Genomic DNA, 6,000 nt, shown 5'->3' with positions numbered 1-6,000 from the left:
AAATTATGATTGAGGATTCATTTCCATGATTTTACTGTGAGAAATATGAAGAAAAAAATGCATGATAAATAATCAGAACTTGAGATAACATGGTACAGAAAAAAGGCAGAAAAAAAATCTAAGTTCTTGATTAAACAGTCAAGTTCATATCCACTTGAATGTATCCATTAAAAGAAGCAATTTGCAAGTTTTCCCCGTTTTTTGGAGGGTGGGGGGTTGCTACTTAGCCAATATTAATGCTAACATTGACCAAAGCAGCAATAGAATAAGAATAGAATTTGAATACTTCTGGTCAAATTGTAGGCTACGAAAACTTGTGATCACAACATTGACAATTCAACATTTTTTATGTTGACCTGGCAAAGTTATGAGCACATTGTTGCTTATTGACACATCATTTATTTGGAGATATGAAAAATGTAAAGCTAAATATTCACTTTCTTTTAGCTCTGCTTTTGGTCTTAACCTCCTGAGGCTAATATTTGCCTAATTGTGCCTCTCTGTAGCAACTGAATGTGTCTCAGTCCTTTTTCACTGAACATCAACATTGTCTCGCGTTGTGTTAATGAACACTGAATTGGCAGATTGCATTGAACTTTTGGTTCAAAACAATATATAACTTTAGGATCTGATCATTCAAAATATTTTTACCACAACAAATGTGTCCAAAAGGTATTCATGAATAGTTGCCACAGTGATTGCGTCACTGCTGTTGATTTTTCCTCGTAGTCACCCAAAGCCCCCTGCTCAGTTTACACTAAGTAAACTCCGATGGATTGAAGGGAAACCAGAGGATCATTACTCGGCGACATGATGTTGCTTTGCTGGCAGCGGCTCCCACACTATAAACATTTACTGGACACTAAAGCAGGAAGGCTCAAGGTTTTTATTACATTTATGGTCTGCACTTTTGTCCCACGCAGAGATGGAAATTAACAGACATGTCTTTCACTGTTGTCCAAACTGATATACCTCTTAGTCAGTTAATTATCAGATTACAAGAGAGAAAAGTAACATAAGTAGGATTCATCCTCTAGGGACAACATACCAATATATGAATAGATGGAACATGAGCATGTGTCAGCCACACAGCTACAAAATAAAGTATTGCAAACTCATTAACGCAGATAAGAAATCTGGGTGAAAAACAACAAAAATAAGTATAATATTAATATATTATATAATATAATAATAATAATATTCAAAGTGTTTGCTATACTTCTAAATTTTGTATTTCTGTCAACTTGGGATGTTAAGGCAAAGATGCTGTTGAGTCAACAGTACAAACAACACAAACTAGCAGATGAACACTATGACTTAGTGCCTTGCAGCTCCCTCTCTCAGCCAAATAATATCCTGGACGTTTTTAAAAACATAGTGTCCCTCTGCCTAAAGACAGATCGTTGCAGGCTGAAGTGATTTTTAAAAAATGGTTTGACAAAGTTAAAAGAAGTTCAGATCATTTTCTTTATTTACTTTGTTTTGTCGGCCGTGGGACTTGGAGGCAGTGATTCTTGTGGTTCTTGTCAGGTTCCTCAGTCCTTCCTGAGATTGGTGGCAGTACACTTGGTACTCTGTGCAGATTCCCACTCTTTGGCCTGGAGCTCCTAACTGAAGTGTTCTTGACATCAGGCAGTTTCCTGCTGCTGTTCAACACCGTGGTGGGCTCGAGGGCAGCCATTTTCGGCCTGTGTGCTGCTGACCAGGCACTTCTGGAGCTTTTCTGGGTCATATTTTCAATTGCAGGCAGACAAACAGGTATTGGTCGATCCTGTTTCAACTGCCTGCTCTCCTTGTAGCCACATCCTTGTATGGCGACTGTCAGTAAAACAAAAAATGTTACAATACAGTAACTGATTTAAGAAGTACTCACACACGTGTACACAGAGGCTATTTTATTTTGGTTCTTTCAGTTTTTTGATGAGCCTGCCTCATACCAGAGATGCTATGGACTAAGTGTACCCTCACTGTGTGCCATATTGTGTGTGAAAAAGTCTTGAGCTGAGAAAATCAGACCTCACCTGCAGGAAACATGGGAGGTTTTTGCTCCGAGTCCAACCCAAGGCTGGAAGTTGAGGGGCATTTGCTCAACATCTTGACCCGCTGCTGGGCCACTGCTTTGACTGGTATTGGGGGAAATTTAGTGGGAACCACTTTACCACAACCTGCAGGCTGAAATGTTCAGCAAACAAAGGAGGAAAATTGAAAAAAAGAAATTGATTTTTAACTCTGTTTTAACCAAGTTCCCAAACCAATGACGGACGCAGTGATCAAAATATGTATTAATCTTGTTAATATATAGAAATGAAAACTGACCTTATTGTTGCCTGTGTGTTGTGTCACCAGCTGACCATTACCAATTTCTGGCAATTTACACCTGATAGCCTTGGACACGTGTGATGACGTGTGAAGGAGATGATGGACATCTCCTGCGTGAACCTGGTATGTGCCACAAAAAAGGTACCTTGATTATCAAATGACACAAACTAAAGAAGAAAGAGGAGGTATAGAACTATTTCTAGGAAGTGAGTGTGACATAAACAAAGTTTCGTGTGCAGACCTTCATATTTGGGTTCACATAACTTGTATCCTCAATGTTCTTCCGTCGGTTTAAGAGTTTCAGCTTTTGCCTGGAGGAAAAGTCCAGAAAAGCATCCGTGTATTGCTGCTGTAACACTGAATTATTCTCCAAATTAAAGACCATATGTATTATTCACTGAATTTCTTACCGTTGCATGTTTTCAGTCCCTCGGGACAGTGAAATTAAATAGGCAAAGTTTGATTTAAGTCTCTTGCAACAATATGTGGCTGAAGTTTGTGAATGTTTGGAAGTTGGAAGTGAATTTATTAACTGTGACATCACAGAGTCAGAATGTTTGAACATTCCACTTCCATAAATACATAAATCCAAAATCCTGATTATACATTATGGAGGTGTAGTCAGTATTACAACACCAAATAAAATTATTTATAAATTAGAATGATTTACATAATAAACATAATTACTTGGCAATTATCACATTGTTTCATTAAGTTGAATTACCAGGTTCATATTGTAAACTTACAAGATACAAGATATAATATACAGAAATTAAAATGTAAATTAACAATTTTCATTTTACAGATTTATTATGGTTGTTGTTGTTGTTGTGCTTACAACTTTCCAAATGTTGTCCACCTGGTGGCGCCAGTGGATCATAAAAGTTATTGTAATTGTTTAAAACGATGTTTTTGACACATGGTGGTCATAGTTAAAGGTCTGAATAACAGAAATGCACCAGCAATTATATTAATGTGTTTATTTGTACCTTACACACATAATTCAATCCACAGACAGATCTGTTTGTGTGGTCTCCAGTCTTTCCTTGTTTATTCGGACAGGATGTTGTTTTATGATGTGTCATAAAAGAGCAGGTATGTGTGTGTATGTGTCACTGCAGTAAACCTAATCCATGTTAAACACAGACACTGAGCTTAAATAGACTGGTTCACCCGGCACAAACAAACACACATACACACAGCTCTCAAAGGCCAGGACAGTAATTACAGGTCTAAATCTGACAGAGCGTCCAACCACAAGTGTCTGGCTGTGTGCGTCTGTGTGTGTGTGAGAGCAGAGACAGGCTGGCTGGAGTGTGCTGAGGGAGAGGTTATACTGAGGCTGTTCCTAAACACACACAGAAGGCGTGTCACACGGTCCACTCTGTCATCTTTTGTTGCATTAACCACATTGATTCAGTTGTGTCTCCGCTTGAGGATGCTCTTGTGTTACAGCTGCAGAATACACAATCTACACAACTACTGTCCTCCACTATAATGATGAAGTGTTGGTTCTTTGCTTCAGTATTTCTGTATTATTACACTGAATACTTCTACTTAACCATATTTCAGAGGGAAATGTTATTGTTTTGTATGACTTGCATTTAAATGGGTACTTCAGTACTTCAAAACTCAAAGCTTCCCCTGATGAATTTTCTGAGCCTCTAAAATGACACATCTGATTTTCATCCCCTGTTTCATTTTCATTAAGTATTTTGTTTATCATTAATTGAACCCTTTAGTAAGCTGTGGATGGTGCACTGTCATCCGGGGCCCCAGAACACCATATAATGTTAATGTTGCCCTCAATGCTTCCTCCTCCTTGTTCAGGGATTCCATTTCATTTGACACTGTCTGTATTTCACTAATTTGTGCAGCTTATAACGGTGGGATTGGCAGGGTTGTGCAACATGCTACTGAGTCAGTCCTCTATCCCGAGGGCAGACATTTTCTCCCTACATTGCTGCAACAGGCAGACTCACGCTCTGTCTTTCTGTGTGTGTGTGAGTGTGTCCAGACCAGATACAGTCAACTCATTCTGCCATGTTCTCAAACATGCAGCTTCATGCTCTGCCCTCAACTGCACACACACATATACAAGGACAGAACTTTAGGAAGAGCAAAGCAGTGAGGACTAAAGTCAAAGAACGCAAACACTGTGAAAGGAAACTGTGCGTATAAGGTGTGTGTGTATGTCTGTGTGTCTGTGTGCGTATGCAGGGAGCCTCCCTCCCTGGGGTTGTGTATGGGCTTGTTACAGCAACATTCCTCCTCTCAGCTGCTTCTGAACAGCACATTCCAGAAAGACAGAGACAAAAAAAGGGGGTGAGTAAAGGGGAAAAAAGTAAGACGTGAGGGAGATAAAACGGGGAGAGTAAGAACAAAGACAGAATTCTGGTGAGTAATTAAAAGAAATTGTAGGGAAGATGGAAAAAATAGTTAAGAAGGAGGGGCAGAGGAAATTGGTCAAAGAAGGAAAAAGGTATAATAATATTAGTGAAAATAATATTAATTCGATGTGTAAACAATCCCTGTTGGGTTCCCTCTCATCACCACAGAGAGGTCAGAGGTCAGGGTCAGATACAATACAGAACAACCCACGCTGGTGCTGAGAAAAGGAAGTGACAGAGAGGAGGCCACTGGGTGTCTATAAAATATTATTCTCTATTTAACCAAAACACACAGAGACACACGCACCCAAACCCATCTCTTCAGTCTGCTTGACCTGTTTCCACTGAACTGTGGAAGGAAGATACTAATCTCATCAAAAACGCAGGTACGGATAATGATTCAGCCACAAAAACACACAATTACCCCTTTCTGTATGGACACAGCAGAAAAGCACGAGACAGAGCTCTTCATAATAAAACCTCATACAGCATGTTTTTCCAGACGGATACAATGTATTTCACTTAAACTGGAAAAAACAAACAAAAAAAGAAGACGATAAAAAATTAATGCAACCATTACATACGTAGCAGGAAGGCTTCTTGGAATTTAAAAAAAAAACAACAACAAACAACCATTTGCATTATGAATATCCACACATTAAGTCTGCATGCAAGCAACTCGGACTCTATTTTCTGGGGAAGAAGTTGATTTGCTGTGACCTGTTTCTTATTGATTACACAGATTGTATGAATGTAAGGATCTAACTGTGTGTTATGAACACACATATTTTGTAGTAGTAATGTACAACTCCATCTTCATCTTAGCAACATATGTGATGGCTGGGAACTTTAAATACAGGCTCTATAATGAATGAGCAATTAACAGAGCATTTACACATCACATCAGCGTAGACACACACAACAATGATGGGTGCAAGATCTGAAACTATGAGTCATCTCTTGACAATGAACTGACTGATAAATGGAGAGTTGAAATAATTGGTAGTTGCAGCCTAAAAATATACCAAAAATGATATGCATTGTATGTTGTGTTGTTGTTTATGTGTCAGAAGAAGCTCAAAGGTGAAAACACACACACCTCTTCAAATCAAAGTGGATAGAATTATTAGGTTTGTAGTTTTATTGACTCTTTCTTCCCTGCTTTTTTTTTTTCTTGTTGTTTCAAATATGACTTTGCTTTGTGTCAGATGAGAGAGGGGAAATAATAAAATACACCTGATAAAAGTTAACAGTGTTCCTCATGCCTGGTAACTGAAGACACAGCAGAAGC

Source organism: Echeneis naucrates, chromosome 23 (genome assembly GCF_900963305.1).
Source record: "Echeneis naucrates chromosome 23, fEcheNa1.1, whole genome shotgun sequence".
NCBI classification, from domain to species: Eukaryota; Metazoa; Chordata; class Actinopteri; order Carangiformes; family Echeneidae; genus Echeneis; species Echeneis naucrates.
This window is presented reverse-complemented; position numbering follows the sequence as displayed.